The following is a 24,266-nucleotide window of genomic DNA, read 5'->3' as shown; positions in this document are numbered from 1 at the left end:
CCACTTAAGAGATGGGCCAAGGACCTCAATAGACATTTTTCAAAAGAGGAAATCCAAATGGCCAACAGGCACATGAAAAAATGTTCAAGGTCATTAGCAATCAGGGAAATGCAAATCAAAACCACAATGAGGTTCCACCTCACCCCGGTTAGAATGGCTCACATTCAGAAATCTACCAACAACAGATGCTGGCGAGGATGTGGGGAAAAAGGGACACTAACCCACTGTTGGTGGGAATGCCAACTGGTCAAGCCACTATGGAAGTCAGTCTGGAGATTCCTCAGAAACCTGAAGATAACCCTACCGTTCGACCCAGCCATCCCACTCCTTGGAATTTACCCAAAGGAATTTAAATTGGCAAATAAAAAAGAGGTCTGCACCCTAATGTTTATTGCAGCTCAATTCACAATAGCTAAGACCTGGAACCAACCGAAATGCTCATCAACGATAGACTGGATAAAGAAATTATGGGATATGTACTCTTTAGAATACTATACCGCAGTAAGAAACAACGAAATCCAGTCATTTGCAACAAAATGGAGGAATCTGGAACACATCATGCTGAGTGAAATAAGCCAGTCCCAAAGGGACAAATACCATATGTTCTCCCTGATCAGTGACGACTGACTGAACACCAAGAGGGAAACCTGTTGGAGTGAGGTGGACACTATGGGAAATGGTGGCTTGATCAGCATAGCCCTGACTGTTAATGAACAACTTAATACATTATCCCTCTTAGTAGTTTTTTTTTATCTGTTCTACTTAATATGACTGGTTTAGATCTGTAATTGATGCACAGTTATTCTTAAGTGTTGAAAATTAACTGAAATGTGATCCCTGTTGAACATGGTGGTGGGAATGGGAGAGGGAAGAGATGTATAATTTGGGACATGCTCAGGCTGACTTGCCCCAAGTGGTGGAGTTGGAAGCATACCAGGGGATTCCAATTCAATCCCATCAAGGTGGCATGTACCAATGCCATCTCACTGTTCCAGGTGATCAGTTTCAGTTCACAGTTGGTCATGGTGAAGGGACTGGGAGTCAAAGGGAGCACATAGACAAGTCTAGTACCTGCTAACGCTAACTGATGGAGTAAATAAAGGAGAGAGTGATCCAACATGGGAAGTGAGATACTCAGCAGACTCATAGAATGGCAGATGTCCTAAATAGCACTCTGGCCTCAGATTCAGCCCTAAAGGCATTCGGAGCTGGCTGAAAAGCTCATGAGAGTATTTCAGGCATGGAAAGCCAAGACACTCTGGCAAAAGATCTCTGCGAGTGAGATCCCAGTGGAAAGAACAGGTCATCAAAGAAGGAGGTACCTTTCTCTGAAGGGAGGAGAGAACCTCCACTTTGACTATGACCTTGTCTAAACAAGATAAGAGTCGGAGAACTCAGAGGGCTTCCATAGCCTTGGAAACTCATGACTGGAGCATAGGGAGATTACTGATGCCATAGACAGGAGTGTCAATTGGTAAAGTCAACAACAGGAGTCACTGTACACTTACTCCTCATGTAGGATCTCTATCCTTAATGTGCTGTACATTGAGATTTAATGCTATAACGAGTACTCAAACAATATATTTCACTTTGTGTTTCTATGGGGGTGCAAACTGTTGAAATCCTTACTTAATGCATACTAAACTGATCCTCTGTAAAAAAAAAAAAAAAAAAAAAAAAAGAAATTATCAATTCCCAACTTGACTCTCACTGGGATTAAACATGACAATAGGTCTGCTCTGATTTCATCATCATTTAAAAAAAAATCATCTATTATTTTTCACTTTATGTTTCTGTGTGGGAGCAAACTGTTGAAAACCATACTTAATGTATACTAAGCTGATCTTCTGTATATTAAGATAATCGAAAATGAATCTTGATGTGAATGGAAGGGGAGAGGGAGTGGGAAAGGGGAGGGTTGTGGGTGGGAGAGACGGTATGGGGGGGAAGCCATTGTAATCCATAAGTCGTACTTTGGAAAATTATATGCATTAAATAAAAGTTTAAAAAAAAAAAAAAAAAGAAACCAAAAGTCGGCTGACGTACCCAAAACAATGACAGAAAGCCAAAATTGGAGCAAGCCAGCAGCAGTGCCCTCATTGAAAAGGACCATTCCTTCCGTGTCTTGAACTCCAAATTCCAGCCTCAAAATCAAAGCTCACATCAGAAAATTCAATACAAACCATGATAAATAAGAAAAATGTGTAAAAAGCCCAAGAAATGCAAGAGTTCTTTGTGATATTGGCATTGATTTCATCACAAGGAAACCGGCTGTTTCCGGATTCATCCACCCCTCCAGGCTGACTGGCATCAGAAACTAATTGAATTCACTTGAAAATCTCTGAAAAACTTGATTCGAGGGGAATTAATTATCGGTCCCCTCTGGAAAAGGGTTACATTTATTTTTCCAAAACACAAAAGCTCATCTTGGTCGTGCTGCCTGGTGATTTCTAAGCATGACACGCCAATTGGTTGTATTTTTTCTTTCATAATGGATCCTCTGTCTAAACTCTCGTGTGTATTGCTTCAGAATACAAAATTTGGGAGGGAAGAAGGCAAAACCAACTCAGGCCCAGAAACCATTTAGGAAATTGCCACTCAAGAAACCAAAAGTCGGCTGACGAACCCAAAACAATGAGAGAAAGCCCTAACTGGAGCAAGCCAACAGCTGTGCCCTCATTGAAAAGGACCATTCCTTCCGTGTCTTGAACTCCAAATTCCAGCCTCAAAATCAAAGCTCACATCAGAAAATTCAATACAAACCATGATAAATAAGAAAAATGTGTAAAAAGCCCAAGAAATGCAAGAGTCCTTTGTGATATTGGCCTTGATTTCGTCACAAGGAAACCGGCTGTTTCCGGATTCATCCACCCCTCCAGGCTGACCTGCTTTGGAACTAATTGAATTCACCTGAAAATCTCCGTCATACTTGATTCGAGGGGAATTAATTATCGGTCCCCTCTGCAAAAGGGTTCCATTTATTTTTCCAAAACACAAAAGCTCATCTTGGTCGTGCTGCCTGGAGATTTCTAAGCAAGACACGCAATTGGTTGTGTTTTTTCTTTCATAATGGATCCTCTGTCTAAACTCTTGTGTGTATTGCGTCAGAATACAAAATTTGGGAGGGAAGAAGGCAAAACCAGCTCAGACCCAGAAACCATTTAGGAAATTGCCACTGAAGAAACCAAAAGTCGGCTGAAGCACCCAAAACAATGACAGAAAGCCAAAATTGGAGCAAGCCAGCAGCAGTGCCCTGATTGAAAAGGACCGTTCCTTCCGGGTCTTGAACTCCAAATTCCAGCCTCAAAATCAAAGCTCACATCAGAAAATTCAATACAAACCATGATAAATAAGAAAAATGTGTAAAAAGCCCAAGAAATGCAAGAGTCCTTTGTGATATTGGCCTTGATTTCGTCACAAGGAAACCGGCTGTTTCCGGATTCATCCACCCCTCCAGGCTGACCTGCTTTGGAACTAATTGAATTCACCTGAAAATCTCCATCATACTTGATTCGAGGGGAATTAATTATCGGTCCCCTCTGCAAAAGGGTTCCATTTCCTTTTCCAAAACACAAAAGCTCATCTTGGTCATGCTGCCTGGAGATTTCTAAGCAAGACACGCAATTGGTTGTGTTTTTTCTTTCATAATGGATCCTCTGTCTAAACTCTTGTGTGTATTGCGTCAGAATACAAAATTTGGGAGGGAAGAAGGCAAAACCAGCTCAGACCCAGAAACCATTTAGGAAATTGCCACTCAAGAAACCAAAAGTCGGCTGAAGCACCCAAAACAATGACAGAAAGCCAAAATTGGAGCAAGCCAGCAGCAGTGCCCTGATTGAAAAGGACCATTCCTTCCGTGTCTTGAACTCCAAATTCCAGCCTCAAAATCAAAGCTCACATCAGAAAATTCAATACAAACCATGATAAATAAGAAAAATGTGTAAAAAGCCCAAGAAATGCAAGAATTCTTTGTGAAATTGGCATTGATTTCATCACTAGGAAACCGGCTGTTTCCGGATTCATCCACCCTTCCCAGCTGACTGGCATTGGAAACTAATTGAATTCACCTGAAAGTCTCCGAAAAACTTGATTCGAAGGGAATTAATTATCGGTCCACTCTGCAAAAGGGTTCCATTTATTTTTCAAAACACAAAAACTCATCTTGGTCATGCTGCCTGGAGATTTCTAAGCATGACACGCCAATTGGTTGTATTTTTTATTTCATAATGGATCCTCTGTCTAATTCTTGTGTGTATTGCTTCAGAATACAAAATTTGGGAGGGAAGAAGGCAAAACCAACTCAGACCCAGAAACCATTTAGGAAATTGCCACTCAAGAAAACAAAAGTCGGCTGAAGTATGCAAAACAATGAGAGAAAGCCCTAACTGGAGCAAGCCAACAGCTGTGCCCTGATTGAAAAGGACCATACCTTCCGTGTCTTGAACTCCAAATTCCAGCCGCAAAATCAAAGCTCACATCAGAAAATTCAATGCAAACCATGATAAATAAGAAAAATGTGTAAAAAGCCCAAGAAATGCAAGAGTTCTTTGTGATATTGGCATTGATTTCAGCACAATGAAACCAGCTGTTTCCGGATTCATCCACCCCTCCCAGCCGACTGGCATTGGAAAGTAATTGAATTCACCTGAAAATCCCCGAAAAACTTCATTCAAGGGGAATTAATTATCGGTCCCCTCTGCAAAAGGGTTCCTTTTATTTTTCCAAAACACAAAAGCTCATCTTGGTCATGCTGCCTGGAGATTTCTAAGCATGACACGTCAATTGGTTGTGTTTTTTCTTTCATAATGGATCCTCTGTCTAAACTCTTGTGTGTATTGCACCAGAATACAAAATTTGTTAGGGAAGAAGGCAAAACCAGCTCAGACCCAGAAACCATTTAGGAAATTGCCACTCAAGAAGACAAAAGTCGGCTGAAGCACCCAAAACAATGACAGAAAGCCAAAATTGGAGCAAGCCAACAGCTGTGCCCTGATTGAAAAGGACCATTCCTTCCGTGTCTTGAACTCCAAATTCCAGCCTCAAAATCAAAGCTCACATCAGAAAATTCATTACAAACCATGATAAATAAGAAAAATGTGTAAAAAGCCCAAGAAATGCAAGAGTTCTTTGTGATATTGGCATTGATTTCATCAGTAGGAAACCGGCTGTTTCCAGATTCATCCACCCCTCCCAGCTGAGTGGCATTGGAAACTAATTGAATTCACCTGAAAATCTCCGAAAAACTTGATTCGAGGGGAATTAATTATCGGTCCCCTCTGCAAAAGGGTTCCATTTATCTTCCAAAACACAAAAACTCATCTTGGTCATGCTGCCTGGAGATTTCTAAGCATGACACGCAATTGGTTGTATTTTTTTATTTCATAATGGATCCTCTGTCTAAACTCTTGTGTGTATTGCGTCGGAATACAAAATTTGGGAGGGAAGAAGGCAAAACCAGCTCAGACCCAGAAACCATTTAGGAAATTGCCACTCAAGAAACCAAAAGTCGGCTGACGTACCCAAAACAATGATAGAAAGCCCTAATTGGAGTAAGCCAACAGCTGTGCCCTCATTGAAAAGGACCATTCCTTCCGTGTCTTGAACTCCAAATTCCAGCCTCAAAATCAAAGCTCACATCAGATAATTCAATACAAACCATGATAAATAAGAAAAATGTGTAAAAAGCCCAAGAAATGCAAGAGTCCTTTGTGATATTGGCCTTGATTTCGTTACAAGGAAACCGGCTGTTTCCGGATTCATCCACCCCTCCAGGCTGACCTGCTTTGGAACTATTTGAATTCACCTGAAAATCTCCGTCATACTTGATTCGAGAGGAATTAATTATCGGTCCCCTCTGCAAAAGGGTTCCATTTCCTTTTCCAAAACACAAAAGCTCATCTTGGTCATGCTGCCTGGAGATTTCTAAGAAGACACGCCAATTGGTTGTGCTTTTTCTTTCATAATGGATGCTCTGTCTAAACTCTTGTGTGTATTGCGTCAGAATACAAAATTTGGGAGGGAAGAAGGCAAAACCAGCTCAGACCCAGAAACCATTTAGGAAATTGCCACTCAAGAAACCAAAATTCGGCTGAAGCACCCAAAACAATGACAGAAAGCCAAAATTGGAGCAAGCAAGTAGCAGTGCCCTGATTGAAAAGGACCATTCCTTCCATGTCTTGAACTCCAAATTCCAGTCTCAAAATCAAAGCTCACATCAGAAAATTCAATACAAACCATGATAAATAAGAAAAATGTGTAAAAAGCCCAAGAAATGCAAGAGTCCTTTGTGATATTGGCCTTGATTTCGCTACAAGGAGACCGGCTGTTTCCGGATTCATCCACCCCTCCAGGCTGACCTGCTTTGGAACTAATTGAATTCACCTGAAAATCTCCGTCATACTTGATTCGAGGGGAATTAATTATCGGTCCCCTCTGCAAAAGGGTTCCATTTCCTTTTCCAAAACACAAAAGCTCATCTTGGTCAAGCTGCCTGGAGATTTCTAAGCAAGACACGCAATTGGTTGTGTTTTTTCTTTCATAATGGATCCTCTGTCTAAACTCTTGTGTGTATTGCGTCAAAATACAAAATTTGGGAGGGAAGAAGGCAAAACCAACTCAGGCCCAGAAACCATTTAGGAAATTGCCACTCAAGAAACCAAAGTCGGCTGAAGCACCCAAAATAATGACAGAAAGCCAAAATTGGAGCAAGCCAGCAGCAGTGCCTTCATTGAAAAGGACCATTCCTTCCATGTCTTAAACTCCAAATTCCAGCTGCAAAATCAAAGCTCACATCAGAAAATTCAATACAAACCATGATAAATAAGAAAAATGTGTAAAAAGCCCAAGAAATGCAATTATTCTTTGTGATATTGGCATTGATTTCATCACTAGGAAACCGGCTGATTCCAGATTCATCCACCCCTCCCAGCTGACTGGCATTGGAAACTAATTGAATTCACCTGAAAATCTCTCTCATACTTGATTCGAGGGGAATTAATTATCGGTCCCCTCTGCAAAAGGGTTCCATTTCCTTTTCCAAAACACAAAAGCTCATCTTGGTCATGCTGCCTGGAGATTTCTAAGCATGACACGCCAATTGGTTGTGTTTTTTCTTTCATAAGGGATCCTCTGTCTAAACTCTTGTGTGTATTGCGTCAGAATACAAAATTTGGGAGGGAAGAAGGCAAAACCAGCTCAGACCCAGAAACCATTTCGGAAATTGCCACTCAAGAAAACAAAAGTCGGCTGAAGCACCCAAAACAATGACAGAAAGCCAAAAATGGAGCAAGCCACCAGCAGTACCCTGATTGAAAGGGACCATTCCTTCCGTGTCTTGAACTCCAAATTCCAGCCTCAAAATCAAAGCTCACATCAGAAAATTCAATACAAACCATGATAAATAAGAAAATGTGTAAAAAGCCCAAGAAATGCAAGAGACCTTTGTGATATTGGCCTTGATTTCATCACAAGGATACCGGCTGTTTCCGGATTCATCCACCCCTCCAGGCTGACCTGCTTTGGAACTAGATGAATTCACCTGAAAATCTCCGTCATACTTGATTCGAGGGGAATTAATTATCGGTCCCCTCTGCAAAAGGGTTCCATTTCCTTTTCCAAAACACAAAATCTCATCTTGGACATGCTGCCTGGAGATTTCTAAGCATGACACGCCAATTGGTTGTGTTTTTTCTTTCATAATGGATCCTCTGTCTAAACTCTTGTGTGTATTGCATCAGAATACAAAATTTGGGAGGGAAGAAGGCAAAACCAGCTCAGACCCAGAAACCATTTAGGAAATTGCCACTCAAGAAACCAAAAGTCGGCTGAAGCACCCAAAACAATGACAGAAAGCCCTAACTGGAGCAAACCAACAGCTGTGCCCTCATTGAAAAGGACCATGCCTTCCGTGCCTTGAACTCCAAATTCCAGCCTCAAAATCAAAGCTCACATCAGAAAATTCATTACAAACCATGATAAATAAGAAAAATGTGTAAGAAGCCCAAGAAATGCAAGAGTTCTTTGTGATATTGGCATTGATTTCATCACAAGGAAACCGGCTGTTTCCGGATTCATCCACCCCTCCAGGCTGTCGTGCTTTGGAACTAATTGAATTCACCTGAAAATCTCTCTCATACTTGATTTGAGGGGAATAAATTATCGGTCCCCTCTGCAAAAGGGTTCCATTTATTTTTGAAAACACAAAAACTCATCTTGGTCGTGCTGCCTGGAGATTTCTAAGCATGACACGCCAATTGGTTGTATTTTTTATTTCATAATGGATCCTCTGTCTAATTCTTGTGTGTATTGCGTCAGAATACAAAATTTGGGAGGGAAGAAGGCAAAACCAACTCAGGCCCAGAAACCATTTAGGAAATTGCCACTCAAGAAACCAAAAGTCGGCTGACGTACCCAAAACAATGACAGAAAGCCCTAACTGGAGCAAGCCAACAGCTGTGCCCTCATTGAAAAGGACCATTCCTTCCGTGTCTTGAACTCCAAATTCCAGCCGCAAAATCAAAGCTCACATCAGAAAATTCAATGCAAACCATGATAAATAAGAAAAATGTGTAAAAAGCCCAAGAAATGCAAGAGTCCTTTGTGATATTGGCATTGATTTCATCACAAGGAAACCGGCTGTTTCCGGATTCATCCACCCCTCCAGGCTGACCTGCTTTGGAACGAATTGAATTCACCTGAAAATCTCCGTCATACTTGATTCGAGGGGAATTAATTATCGGTCCCCTCTGCAAAAGGGTTCCATTTATTTTCCCAAAACACAAAAGCTCATCTTGGTCATGCTGCCTGGAGATTTCTAAGCATGACACGTCAATTGGTTGTGTTTTTTCTTTCATAATGGATCCTCTGTCTAAACTCTTGTGTGTATTGCTTCAGAATACAAAATTTGGGAGGGAAGAAGGCAAAACCAACTCAGACCCAGAAACCATTTAGGAAATTGCCACTCAAGAAACCAAAAGTCACCTGAAGCACCCAAAAGAATGCCAGAGAGCCAAAATTGGAGCAAGCCACCAGCAGTACCCTGATTGAAAAGGAACATTCCTTCCATGTTTTGAACTCCAAATTCCAGCCTCACAATCAAAGCTCACATCAGAAAATTCAATACAAACCATGATAAATAAGAAAAATGTGTAAAAAGCCCAAGAAATGCAAGAGTTCTTTGTGATATTGGCATTGATTTCATCACAAGGAAACCGGCTGTTTCCGGATTCATCCACCCCTCCAGGCTGACCTGCTTTGGAACTAGATGAATTCACCTGAAAATCTCCGTCATACTTGATTCGAGGGGAATTAATTATCGGTCCCCTCTGCAAAAGGGTTCCATTTCCTTTTCCAAAACACAAAATCTCATCTTGGACATGCTGCCTGGAGATTTCTAAGCATGACACGCCAATTGGTTGTGTTTTTTCTTTCATAATGGATCCTCTGTCTAAACTCTTGTGTGTATTGCATCAGAATACAAAATTTGGGAGGGAAGAAGGCAAAACCAGCTCAGACCCAGAAACCATTTAGGAAATTGCCACTCAAGAAACCAAAAGTCGGCTGAAGCACCCAAAACAATGACAGAAAGCCTTAACTGGAGCAAACCAACAGCTGTGCCCTGAAAGTAAAGGACCATTCCTTCCGTGTCTTGAACTCCAAATTCCAGCCTCAAAATCAAAGCTCACATCAGAAAATTCATTACAAACCATGATAAATAAGAAAAATGTGTAAAAAGCCCAAGAAATGCAAGAGTTCTTTGTGATATTGGCCTTGATTTCATCACAAGGAAACTGGCTGTTTCCGGATTCATCCACCCCTCCCAGCTGACTGGCATTGGAAACTAATTGAATTCACCTGAAAATCTCCAAAAAACTTGATTTGAGGGGAATTAATTATCGGTCCCCTCTGCAAAAGGCTTCCATTTATTTTTGAAAACACAAAAACTCATCTTGCTCGTGCTGCCTGGAGATTTCTAAGCATGACACGCCAATTGGTTGTATTTTTTATTTCATAATGGATCCTCTGTCTAATTCTTGTGTGTATTGCTTCAGAATACAAAATTTGGGAGGGAAGAAGGCAAAACCAACTCAGGCCCAGAAACCATTTAGGAAATTGCCACTCAAGAAACCAAAAGTCGGCTGACGTACCCAAAGCAATGAGAGAAAGCCCTAACTGGAGCAAGCCAACAGCTGTGCCCTCATTGAAAAGGACCATTCCTTCCATGTCTTGAACTCCAAATTCCAGCCGCAAAATCAAAGCTCACATCAGAAAATTCAATGCAAACCATGATAAATAAGAAAAATGTGTAAAAAGCCCAAGAAATGCAAGAGTCCTTTGTGATATTGGCATTGATTTCATCAGTAGGAAACCGGCTGTTTCCGGATTCATCCACCCCTCCAGGCTGACCTGTTTTGGAACTAATTGAATTCACCTGAAAATCTCCGTCATACTTGATTCGAGGGGAATTAATTATCGGTCCCCTCTGCAAAAGGGTTCCATTTATTTTCCCAAAACACAAAAGCTCATCTTGGTCATGCTGCCTGGAGATTTCTAAGCATGACACGTCAATTGGTTGTGTTTTTTCTTTCATAATGGATCCTCTGTCTAAACTCTTGTGTGTATTGCGTCAGAATACAAAATTTGGGAGGGAAGAAGGCAAAACCAACTCAGACCCAGAAACCATTTAGGAAATTGCCACTCAAGAAACCAAAAGTCGGCTGAAGCACCCAAAAGAATGCCAGAGAGCCAAAATTGGAGCAAGCCACCAGCAGTACCCTGATTGAAAAGGAACATTCCTTCCATGTCTTGAACTCCAAATTCCAGCCTCACAATCAAAGCTCACATCAGAAAATTCAATACAAACCATGATAAATAAGAAAAATGTGTAAAAAGCCCAAGAAATGCAAGAGTCCTTTGTGATATTGGCCTTGATTTCATCACAAGGAAACCGGCTGTTTCCGGATTCATCCACCCCTCCAGGCTGACCTGCTTTGGAACTAGATGAATTCAGCTGAAAATCTCCGAAAAACTTGATTCGAGGGGAATTAATTATCGGTCCCCTCTGCAAAAGGGTTCCATTTCCTTTTCCAAAACACAAAAGCTCATCTTGGACATGCTGCCTGGAGATTTCTAAGCATGACACGCCAATTGGTTGTGTTTTTTCTTTCATAATGGATCCTCTGTCTAAACTCTTGTGTGTATTGCGTCAGAATACAAAATTTGGGAGGGAAGAAGGCAAAACCAGCTCAGACCCAGAAACCATTTAGGAAATTGCCACTCAAGAAAGCAAAAGTCGGCTGAAGCACCCAAAACAATGACAGAAATCCTTAACTGGAGCAAACCAGCAGCAGTGCCCGGATTGCAAAGGACCAATCTTCCGTGTCTTGAACTCCAAATTCCAGCCTCAAAATCAAAACTCACATCAGAAAATTCATTACAAACCATGATAAATAAGAAAAATGTGTAAAAAGCCCAAGAAATGCAAGAGTTCTTTGTGATATTGGCCTTGATTTCATCACAAGGAAACTGGCAGTTTCCGGATTCATCCACCCCTCCCAGCTGACTGGCAGTGGAAACTAATTGAATTCACCTGAAAATCTCCAAAAAACTTGATTTGAGGGGAATTAATTATCGGTCCCCTCTGCAAAAGGGTTCCATTTATTTTTCCAAAACACAAAAGCTCATCTTGGTCGTGCTGCCTGGAGATTTCTAAGCATGACACGCCAATTGGTTGTATTTTTTATTTCATAATGGATCCTCTGTCTAAACTCTTGTGTGTATTGCGTCAGAATACAAAATTTGGGAGGGAAGAAGGCAAAACCAGCTCAGACCCAGAAACCATTTAGGAAATTGCCACTCAAGAAACCAAAAGTCGGCTGAAGCACCCAAAACAATGACAGAAAGCCAAAATTGGAGCAAGCCACCAGCAGTACCCTGATTGAAAGGGAACATTCCTTCCGTGTCTTGAACTCCAAATTCCAGCCTCAAAATCAAAGCTCACATCAGAAAATTCAATACAAACCATGATAAATAAGAAAAATGTGTAAAAAGCCCAAGAAATGCAAGAGTCCTTTGTGATATTGGCCTTGATTTCGTCACAAGGAAATCGGCTGTTTCCGGATTCATCCACCCCTCCAGGCTGACCTGCTTTGGAACTAATTGAATTCACCTGAAAATCTCCGTCATACTTGATTCGAGGGGAATTAATTATCGGTCCCCTCTGCAAAACGGTTCCATTTCCTTTTCCAAATCACAAAAGCTCATCTTGGACATGCTGCCTGGAGATTTCTAAGCAAGACACGCAATTGGTTGTGTTTTTTCTTTCATACTGGATCCTCTGTCTAAACTCTTGTGTGTATTGCTTCAGAATACAAAATTTGGGAGGGAAGAAGGCAAAACCAGCTCAGACCCAGAAACCATTTAGGAAATTGCCACTCAAGAAACCAAAAGTCGGCTGACATACCAAAAACAATGACAGAAAGCCCTAATTGGAGCAAGCCAACAGCTGTGCTCTCATTGAAAAGGACCATTCCTTCCGTGTTTTGAACTCCAAATTCCAGCCTCAAAATCAAAGCTCACATCAGAATTCAATACAAACCATGATAAATAAGAAAAATGTGTAAAAAGCCCAAGAAATGCAAGAGTTCTTTGTGATATTGGCCTTGATTTCATCACAAGGAAACTGGCAGTTTCCGGATTCATCCACCCCTCCCAGCTGACTGGCATTGGAAACTAATTGAATTCACCTGAAAATCTCCAAAAAACTTGATTTGAGGGGAATTAATTATCGGTCCCCTCTGCAAAAGGGTTCCATTTATTTTTCCAAAACACAAAAGCTCATCTTGGTCGTGCTGCCTGGAGATTTCTAAGCATGACACGTCAATTGGTTGTATTTTTTATTTCATAATGGATCCTCTTTCTAAACTCTTGTGTGTATTGCGTCGGAATACAAAATTTGGGAGGGAAGAAGGCAAAACCAGCTCAGACCCAGAAACCATTTAGGAAATTGCCACTCAAGAAACCAAAAGTCGGCTGAAGCACCCAAAACAATGACAGAAAGCCAAAATTGGAGCAAGCCACCAGCAGTACCCTGATTGAAAGGGAACATTCCTTCCGTGTCTTGAACTCCAAATTCCAGCCTCAAAATCAAAGCTCACATCAGAAAATTCAATACAAACCATGATAAATAAGAAAAATGTGTAAAAAGCCCAAGAAATGCAAGAGTCCTTTGTGATATTGGCCTTGATTTCGTCACAAGGAAATCGGCTGTTTCCGGATTCATCCACCCCTCCAGGCTGACCTGCTTTGGAACTAATTGAATTCACCTGAAAATCTCCGTCATACTTGATTCGAGGGGAATTAATTATCGGTCCCCTCTGCAAAACGGTTCCATTTCCTTTTCCAAATCACAAAAGCTCATCTTGGACATGCTGCCTGGAGATTTCTAAGCAAGACACGCAATTGGTTGTGTTTTTTCTTTCATAATGGATCCTCTGTCTAAACTCTTGTGTGTATTGCTTCAGAATACAAAATTTGGGAGGGAAGAAGGCAAAACCAGCTCAGACCCAGAAACCATTTAGGAAATTGCCACTCAAGAAACCAAAAGTTGGCTGAAGCACCCAAAACAATGACAGAAAGCCCTAACTGGAGCAAACCAACAGCTGTGCCCTCATTGAAAAGGACCATTCCTTCCGTGCCTTGAACTCCAAATTCCAGGCTCAAAATCAAAATTCACATCAGAAAATTCATTACAAACCATGATAAATAAGAAAAATGTGTAAAAAGCCCAAGAAATGCAAGAGTTCCTTGTGATATTGGCATTGATTTCATCACTAGGAAACCGGCTGTATCCGGATTCATCCACCCCTCCAGGCTGTCGTGCTTTGGAACTAATTGAATTCACCTGAAAATCTCTCTCATACTTGATTTGAGGGGAATAAATTATCGGTCCCCTCTGCAAAAGGGTTCCATTTCATTTTCCAAAACACAAAATCTCATCTTGGTCATGCTGCCTGGAGATTTCTAAGCATGACACGCCAATTGGTTGTGTTTTTTCTTTCATAAGGGATCCTCTGTCTAAACTCTTGTGTGTATTGCGTCAGAATACAAAATTTGGGAGGGAAGAAGGCAAAACCAGCTCAGACCCAGAAACCATTTAGGAAATTGCCACTCAAGAAGACAAAAGTCGGCTGAAGCACCCAAAACAATGACAGAAAGCCAAAATTGGAGCAAGCCAACAGCAGTGCCCTGATTGAAAAGGACCATTCCTTCCGTGTCTTGAACTCCAAATTCCAGCCGCAAAATCAAAGCTCACATCAGAAAATTCAATACAAAGCATGATAAATAAGAAAAATGTGTAAAAAGCCCAAGAAATGCAAGAATTCTTTGTGAAATTGGCATTGATTTCATCACTAGGAATCCGGCTGTTTCCGGATTCATCCACCCTTCCCAGCTGACTGGCATTGGAAACTAATTGAATTCACTTGAAAGTCTCTGAAAAACTTGATTCAAAGGGAATGAATTATCGGTCCCCTCTGCAAAAGGGTTCCATTTATTTTTGAAAACACAAAAACTCATCTTGGTCGTGCTGCCTGGAGATTTCTAAGCATGACACGCCAATTGGTTGTATTTTTTATTTCATAATGGATCCTCTGTCTAATTCTTGTGTGTATTGCTTCAGAATACAAAATTTGGGAGGGAAGAAGGCAAAACCAACTCAGGCCCAGAAACCATTTAGGAAATTGCCACTCAAGAAACCAAAAGTCGGCTGAAGCACACAAAACAATGACAGAAAGCCCTAATTGGAGCAAGCCAGCAGCTGTGCCCTCATTGAAAAGGACCATTCCTTCCGTGTCTTGAACTCCAAATTCCAGCCGCAAAATCAAAGCTCACATCAGAAAATTCAATACAAACCATGATAAATAAGAAAAATGTGTAAAAAGCCCAAGAAATGCAATTATTCTTTGTGATATTGGCATTTATTTCAGCACAATGAAACCAGCTGTTTCCGGATTCATCCACCCCTCCCAGCTGAGTGGCATTGGAAACTAATTGAATTCACCTGAAAATCCCCGAAAAACTTGATTCGAGGGGAATTAATTATCGGTCCCCTCTGCAAAAGGGTGCCATTTCCTTTTCCAAAACACAAAAGCTCATCTTGGTCATGCTGCCTGGAGATTTCTAAGGAAGACACGCAATTGGTTGTGTTTTTTCTTTCATAATGGATCCTCTGTCTAAACTCTTGTGTGTATTGCATCAGAATACAAAATTTGGGAGGGAAGAAGGCAAAACCAGCTCAGACCCAGAAACCATTTAGGAAATTGCCACTCAAGAAACCAAAAGTCGGCTGAAGCTCCCAAAACAATGCCAGAAAGCCAAAATTGGAGCAAGCCAGCAGCAGTGCCCTCATTGAAAAGGACCATTCCTTCCGTGTCTTGAACTCCAAATTCCAGCCTCAAAATCAAAGCTCACATCAGAAAATTCAATACAAACCATGATAAATAAGAAAAATGTGTAAAAAACCCAAGAAATGCAAGAGTCCTTTGTGATATTGGCATTGATTTCATCACAAGGAAACTGGCTGTTTCCGGATTCATCCACCCCTCCCAGCTGACTGGCATTGGAAACTAATTGAATTCACCTGAAAATCTCCGAAAAACTTGATCCGAGGGGAATTAATTATTGGTCCCCTCTGCAAAAGGGTTCCATTTATTTTTGCAAAACACAAAAGCTCATCTTTGTCGTGCTGCCTGGAGATTTCTAAGCATGACACGCCAATTGGTTGTATTTTTTATTTCATAATGGATCCTCTGTCTAAACTCTTGTGTGTATTGCTTCAGAATACAAAATTTGGGAGGGAAGAAGGCAAAACCAACTCAGGCCCAGAAACCATTTAGGAAATTGCCACTCAAGAAACCAAAAGTCGGCTGACGTACCCAAAGCAATGAGAGAAAGCCCTAACTGGAGCAAGCCAACAGCTGTGCCCTCATTGAAAAGGACCATTCCTTCCGTGTCTTGAACTCCAAATTCCAGCCTCAAAATCAAAGCTCACATCAGAAAATTCAATACAAACCATGATAAATAAGAAAAATGTGTAAAAAGCCCAAGAAATGCAAGAGTCCTTTGTGATATTGGCCTTGATTTCGTCACAAGGAAACCGGCTGTTTCCGGATTCATCCACCCCTCCAGGCTGACCTGCTTTGGAACTAATTGAATTCACCTGAAAATCTCCGTCATACTTGATTCGAGGGGAATTAATTATCGGTCCCCTCTGCAAAAGGGTTCCATTTCATTTTCCAAAACACAAAAGCTCATCTTGGTCATGCTGCCTGGAGATTTCTAAGGAAGACACGCAATTGGTTGTGTTTTTTCTTTCATAATGGATCCTCTGTCTAAACTCTTGTGTGTATTGCTTCAGAATACAAAATTTGGGAGGGAAGAAGGCAAAACCAGCTCAGACCCAGAAACCATTTAGGAAATTGCCACTCAAGAAACCAAAAGTCGGCTGACGTACCCAAAATAATGCCAGAAAGCCAAAATTGGAGCAAGCCAACAGCAGTGCCCTGATTGAAAAGGACCATTCCTTCCGTGTCTTGAACTCCAAATTCCAGCCTCAAAATCAAAGCTCACATCAGATAATTCAATACAAACCATGATAAATAAGAAAAATGTGTAAAAAGCCCAAGAAATGCAAGAGTCCTTTGTGATATTGGCATTGATTTCATCACAAGGAAACTGGCTGTTTCCGGATTCATCCACCCCTCCAGGCTGACTGGCATCGGAAACTGATTGAATTCACTTGAAAATCTCTGAAAAACTTGATTCGAGGGGAATTAATTATTGGTCCCCTCTGCAAAAGGGTTCCATTTATTTTTGCAAAACACAAAAGCTCATCTTTGTCGTGCTGCCTGGAGATTTCTAAGCATGACACGCCAATTGGTTGTATTTTTTATTTCATAATGGATCCTCTGTCTAAACTCTTGTGTGTATTGCTTCAGAATACAAAATTTGGGAGGGCAGAAGGCAAAACCAACTCAGGCCCAGAAACCATTTAGGAAATTGCCACTGAAGAAACCAAAAGTCGGCTGACGTACCCAAAACAATGACAGAAAGCCAAAATTGGAGCAAGCCAGCAGCAGTGCCCTGATTGCAAAGGACCATTCCTTCCGGGTCTTGAACTCCAAATTCCAGCCTCAAAATCAAAGCTCACATCAGAAAATTCAATACAAACCATGATAAATAAGAAAAATGTGTAAAAAGCCCAAGAAATGCAAGAGTCCTTTGTGATATTGGCATTGATTTCATCACAAGGAAACTGGCTGTTTCCGGATTCATCCATCCCTGCCAGCTGACTGGCATTGGAAACTAATTGAATTCACCTGAAAATCTCCGTCATACTTGATTCGAGGGGAATTAATTATCAGTCCCCTCTGCAAAAGGGTTCCATTTATTTTCCTAAAACACAAAAGCTCATCTTGGTCGTGCTGCCTGGAGTTTTCTAAGCATGACATGCCAATTGGTTGTATTTTTTCTTTCATAATGGATCCTCGGTCTAAACTCTTGTGTGTATTGCGTCAGAATACAAAATTTGGGAGGGAAGAAGGCAAAACCAGCTCAGACCCAGAAACCATTTAGGAAATTGCCACTCAAGAAACCAAAAGTTGGCTGACGTACCCAAAACAATGACAGAAAGCCAGAATTGGAGCAAGCCAACAGCTGTGCCCTCATTGAAAAGGACCATTCCTTCCGTGTCTTGAACTCCAAATTCCAGCCTCAAAATCAAAGCTCACATCAGAAAATTCAATGCAAACCATGATAAATAAGAAAAATGTGTAAAAAGCCCAAGAAATGCAAGAGTCCTTTGTGATATTGGCCTTGATTTCGTCACAAGGAAACCGGCTGTTTCCGGATTCATCCACCCCTCCAGGCTGACCTGCTTTGGAACTAATTGAATTCACCTGAAAATCTCCGTCATACTTGATTCGAGGGGAATTAATTATCGGTCCCCTCTGCAAAAGGGTTCCATTTCCTTTTCCAAAACACAAAAGCTCATCTTGGTCATGCTGCCTGGAGATTTCTAAGCATGACACGCCAATTGGTTGTGTTTTTTCTTTCATAAGGGATCCTCTGTCTAAACTCTTGTGTGTATTGCTTCAGAATACAAAATTTGGGAGGGAAGAAGGCAAAACCAGCTCAGACCCAGAAACCATTTAGGAAATTGCCACTCAAGAAACCAAAAGTCGGCTGAAGCACCCAAAACAATGACAGAAAGCCAAAATTGCAGCAAGCCAGCAGCAGTGCCCTGATTGAAAAGGACCGTTCCTTCCGTGTCTTGAACTCCAAATTCCAGCCTCAAAATCAAAGCTCACATCAGAAAATTCAATACAAACCATGATAAATAAGAAAAATGTGTAAAAAGCCCAAGAAATGCAAGAGTCCTTTGTGATATTGGCCTTGATTTCGTCACAAGGAAACCGGCTGTTTCCGGATTCATCCACCCCTCCAGGCTGACCTGCTTTGGAACTAATTGAATTCACCTGAAAATCTCCGTCATACTTGATTCGAGGGGAATTAATTATCGGTCCACTCTGCAAAAGGGTTCCATTTCCTTTTCCAAAACACAAAAGCTCATCTTGGTCGTGCTGCCTGGAGATTTCTAAGCATGACACGCCAATTGGTTGTGTTTTTTCTTTCATAATGGATCCTCTGTCTAAACTCTTGTGTGTATTGCATCAGAATACAAAATTTGGGAGGGAAGAAGGCAAAACCAGCTCAGACCCAGAAACCATTTAGGAAATTGCCACTCAAGAAACCAAAAGTCACCTGAAGCACCAAAACAATGACAGAAAGCCAAAATTTGAGCAAGCCAGCAGCAGTGCCCTCATTGAAAAGGACCATTCCTTCCGTGTCTTGAACTCCAAATTCCAGCTGCAAAATCAAAGCTCACATCAGAAAATTCAATACAAACCATGATAAATAAGAAAAATGTGTAAAAAGCCCAAGAAATGCAAGAGTTCTTTGTGATATTGGCCTTGATTTCATCACAAGGAAACCGGCTGTTTCCGGATTCATCCACCCCTCCAGGCTGACCTGCTTTGGAACTAATTGAATTCACCTGAAAATCTCAGTCATACTTGATTCGAGGGGAATTAATTATCGGTCCCCTCTGCAAAAGGGTTCCATTTCCTTTTCCAAAACACAAAAGCTCATCTTGGACATGCTGCCTGGAGATTTCTAAGCATGACATGCAATTGGTTGAGTTTTTTCTTTCATAATGGAACCTCGGTCTAAACTCTTGTGTGTATTGCATCAGAATACAAAATTTGGGAGGGAAGAAGGCAAAACCAGCTCAGACCCAGAAACCATTTAGGAAATTGCCACTCAAGAAACCAAAAGTCGGCTGAAGCACCCAAAACAATGAGAGAAAGCCCTAACTGGAGCAAACCAACAGTTGTGCCCTGAAAGTAAAGGACCATTCCTTCCGTGTCTTGAACTCCAAATTCCAGCCGCAAAATCAAAGCTCACATCAGAAAATTCATTACAAACCATGATAAATAAGAAAAATGTGTAAAAAGCCCAAGAAATGCAAGAGTTCTTTGTGATATTGGCATTGATTTCATCACTAGGAAACCGGCTGTTTCCAGATTCATCCACCCCTCCCAGCTGACTGGCATTGGAAACTAACTGAATTCACCTGAAAATCTCCGAAAAACTTGATTCGAGGGGAATTAATTATCGGTCCCCTCTGCAAAAGGGTGCCATTTATTTTTGCAAAACACAAAAGCTCATCTTGGCCATGCTGTCTGGAGATTTCTAAGCATGACACGCCAATTGGTTGTATTTTTTCTTTCATAATGGATCCTCTGTCTAAACTCTTGTGTGTATTGCTTCAGAATACACAATTTGGGAGGGAAGAAGGCAAAACCAGCTCAGACCCAGAAACCATTTAGGAAATTGCCACTCAAGAAACCAAAAGTCGGCTGAAGCACCCAAAACAATGACAGAAAGCCAAAATTGGAGCAAGCCAGCAGCAGTGCCCTCATTGAAAAGGACTGTTCCTTCCGTGTCTTGAACTCCAAATTCCAGCCTCAAAATCAAAGCTCACATCAGAAAATTCAATACAAACCATGATAAATAAGAAAAATGTGTAAAAAGCCCAAGAAATGCAAGAGTCCTTTGTGATATTGGCCTTGATTTCGTCACAAGGAAACCGGCTGTTTCCGGATTCATCCACCCCTCCAGGCTGACCTGCTTTGGAACTAATTGAATTCACCTGAAAATCTCCGTCATACTTGATTCGAGGGGAATTAATTATCGGTCCCCTCTGCAAAAGGGTGCCATTTATTTTTCCAAAACACAAAAGCTCATCTTGGTCATGCTGCCTGGAGATTTCTAAGCATGACACGCCAATTGGTTGTATTTTTTCTTTCATAAGGGATCCTCTGTCTAAACTCTTGTGTGTATTGCGTCAGAATACAAAATTTGGGAGGGAAGAAGGCAAAACCAACTCAGACCCAGAAACCATTTAGGAAATTGCCACTCAAGAAACCAAAAGTCACCTGAAGCACCCAAAACAATGACAGAAAGCCAAAATTGGAGCAAGCCAGCAGCAGTGCCCTCATTGAAAAGGACCATTCCTTCCGTGTCTTGAACTCCAAATTCCAGCCGCAAAATCAAAGCTCACATCAGAAAATTCAATACAAACCATGATAAATAAGAAAAATGTGTAAAAAGCCCAAGAAATGCAAGAGTTCTTTGTGATATTGGCCTTGATTTCATCACAAGGAAACTGGCTGTTTCCGGATTCATCCACCCCTCCCGGCTGACTGGCATTGGAAACTAATTGAATTCACCTGAAAATCTCCGAAAAACTTGATTTGAGGGGAATTAATTATCGGTCCCCTCTGCAAAAGGGTTCCATTTATTTTCTTAAAACACAAAAGCTCATCTTGGTCGTGCTGCCTGGAGTTTTCTAAGCATGACACGCCAATTGGTTGTATTTTTTCTTTCATGATGGATCCTCGGTCTAAACTCTTGTGTGTATTGCGTCAGAATACAAAATTTGGGAGGGAAGAAGGCAAAACAAGCTCAGACCCAGAAACCATTTAGAAAATTGCCACTCAAGAAACCAAAAGTCGGCTGACGTACCCAAAACAATGACAGAAAGCCCTAATTGGAGCAAGCCAACAGCTGTGCCCTCATTGAAAAGGACCATTCCTTCCGTGTCTTGAACTCCAAATTCCAGCCTCAAAATCAAAGCTCACATCAGAAAATTCAATACAAACCATGATAAATAAGAAAAATGTGTAAAAAGCCCAAGAAATGCAAGAGTTCTTTGTGATATTGGCATTGATTTCATCACAAGGAAACTGGCTGTTTCCGGATTCATCCACCCCTCCCGGCTGACTGGCATTGGAAATTAATTGAATTCACCTGAAAATCTCCGTCATACTTGATTCGAGGGGAATTAATTATCGGTCCCCTCTGCAAAAGGGTTCCATTTATTTTCCTAAAACACAAAAGCTCATCTTGGTCGTGCTGCCTGGAGTTTTCTAAGCATGACACGCCAATTGGTTGTATTTTTTCTTTCATGATGGATCCTCGGTCTAAACTCTTGTGTGTATTGTGTCAGAATACAAAATTTGGGAGGGAAGAAGGCAAAACAAGCTCAGACCCAGAAACCATTTAGAAAATTGCCACTCAAGAAACCAAAAGTCGGCTGACGTACCCAAAACAATGACAGAAAGCCCTAACTGGAGCGATCCAACAGCTGTGCCCTCATTGAAAAGGACCATTCCTTCCATGTCTTGAACTCCAAATTCCAGCCGCAAAATCAAAGCTCACATCAGAAAATTCAATGCAAACCATGATAAATAAGAAAAATGTGTAAAAAGCCCAAGAAATGCAAGAGTCCTTTGTGATATTGGCATTGATTTCATCAGTAGGAAACCGGCTGTTTCTGGATTCATCCACCCCTCCAGGCTGACCTGCTTTGGAACTAATTGAATTCACCTGAAAATCTCCGTCATACTTGATTCGAGGGGAATTAATTATCGGTCCCCTCTGCAAAAGGGTTCCATTTATTTTCCCAAAACACAAAAGCTCATCTTGGTCATGCTGCCTGGAGATTTCTAAGCATGACACGTCAATTGGTTGTGTTTTTTCTTTCATAATGGATCCTCTGTCTAAACTCTTGTGTGTATTGCGTCAGAATACAAAATTTGGGAGGGAAGAAGGGAAAACCAACTCAGACCCAGAAACCATTTAGGAAATTGCCACTCAAGAAACCAAAAGTCACCTGAAGCACCCAAAAGAATGCCAGAGAGCCAAAATTGGAGCAAGCCACCAGCAGTACCCTGATTGAAAAGGAACATTCCTTCCATGTTTTGAACTCCAAATTCCAGCCTCACAATCAAAGCTCACATCAGAAAATTCAATACAAACCATGATAAATAAGAAAAATGTGTAAAAAGCCCAAGAAATGCAAGAGTTCTTTGTGATATTGGCATTGATTTCATCACAAGGAAACCGGCTGTTTCCGGATTCATCCACCCCTCCCGGCTGACCTGCTTTGGAACTAGATGAATTCACCTGAAAATCTCCGAAAAACTTGATTCGAGGGGAATTAATTATCGGTCCCCTCTGCAAAAGGGTGCCATTTCCTTTTCCAAAACACAAAATCTCATCTTGGACATGCTGCCTGGAGATTTCTAAGCATGACACGCCAATTGGTTGTGTTTTTTCTTTCATAATGGATCCTCTGTCTAAACTCTTGTGTGTATTGCATCAGAATACAAAATTTGGGAGGGAAGAAGGCAAAACCAGCTCAGACCCAGAAACCATTTAGGAAATTGCCACTCAAGAAACCAAAAGTCGGCTGAAGCACCCAAAACAATGACAGAAAGCCTTAACTGGAGCAAACCAACAGCTGTGCCCTGAAAGTAAAGGACCATTCCTTCCGTGTCTTGAACTCCAAATTCCAGCCTCAAAATCAAAGCTCACATCAGAAAATTCATTACAAACCATGATAAATAAGAAAAATGTGTAAAAAGCCCAAGAAATGCAAGAGTTCTTTGTGATATTGGCCTTGATTTCATCACAAGGAAACTGGCTGTTTCCGGATTCATCCACCCCTCCCAGCTGACTGGCATTGGAAACTAATTGAATTCACCTGAAAATCTCCAAAAAACTTGATTTGAGGGGAATTAATTATCGGTCCCCTCTGCAAAAGGCTTCCATTTATTTTTGAAAACACAAAAACTCATCTTGGTCGTGCTGCCTGGAGATTTCTAAGCATGACACGCCAATTGGTTGTATTTTTTATTTCATAATGGATCCTCTGTCTAATTCTTGTGTGTATTGCTTCAGAATACAAAATTTGGGAGGGAAGAAGGCAAAACCAACTCAGGCCCAGAAACCATTTAGGAAATTGCCACTCAAGAAACCAAAAGTCGGCTGACGTACCCAAAGCAATGAGAGAAAGCCCTAACTGGAGCAAGCCAACAGCTGTGCCCTCATTGAAAAGGAACATTCCTTCCATGTCTTGAACTCCAAATTCCAGCCGCAAAATCAAAGCTCACATCAGAAAATTCAATGCAAACCATGATAAATAAGAAAAATGTGTAAAAAGCCCAAGAAATGCAAGAGTCCTTTGTGATATTGGCATTGATTTCGTCACAAGGAAACCGGCTGTTTCCGGATTCATCCACACCTCCAGGCTGACCTGCTTTGGAACTAATTGAATTCACCTGAAAATCTCTGTCATACTTGATTCGAGGGGAATTAATTATCGGTCCCCTCTGCAAAAGGGTTCCATTTATTTTCCCAAAACACAAAAGCTCATCTTGGTCATGCTGCCTGGAGATTTCTAAGCATGACACGTCAATTGGTTGTGTTTTTTCTTTCATAATGGATCCTCTGTCTAAACTCTTGTGTGTATTGCGTCAGAATACAAAATTTGGGAGGGAAGAAGGCAAAACCAACTCAGACCCAGAAACCATTTAGGAAATTGCCACTCAAGAAACCAAAAGTCACCTGAAGCACCCAAAAGAATGCCAGAGAGCCAAAATTGGAGCAAGCCACCAGCAGTACCCTGATTGAAAAGGAACATTCCTTCCATGTCTTGAACTCCAAATTCCAGCCTCACAATCAAAGCTCACATCAGAAAATTCAATACAAACCATGATAAATAAGAAAAATGTGTAAAAAGCCCAAGAAATGCAAGAGTTCTTTGTGATATTGGCATTGATTTCGTCACAAGGAAACCGGCT

Source organism: Oryctolagus cuniculus, chromosome 5, assembly GCF_964237555.1.
Source record: "Oryctolagus cuniculus chromosome 5, mOryCun1.1, whole genome shotgun sequence".
In the NCBI taxonomy this organism is placed as follows: domain Eukaryota; kingdom Metazoa; phylum Chordata; class Mammalia; order Lagomorpha; family Leporidae; genus Oryctolagus; species Oryctolagus cuniculus.
The sequence above is the reverse complement of the archived record's forward strand: the minus strand, read 5'-3'. Positions refer to the sequence as shown.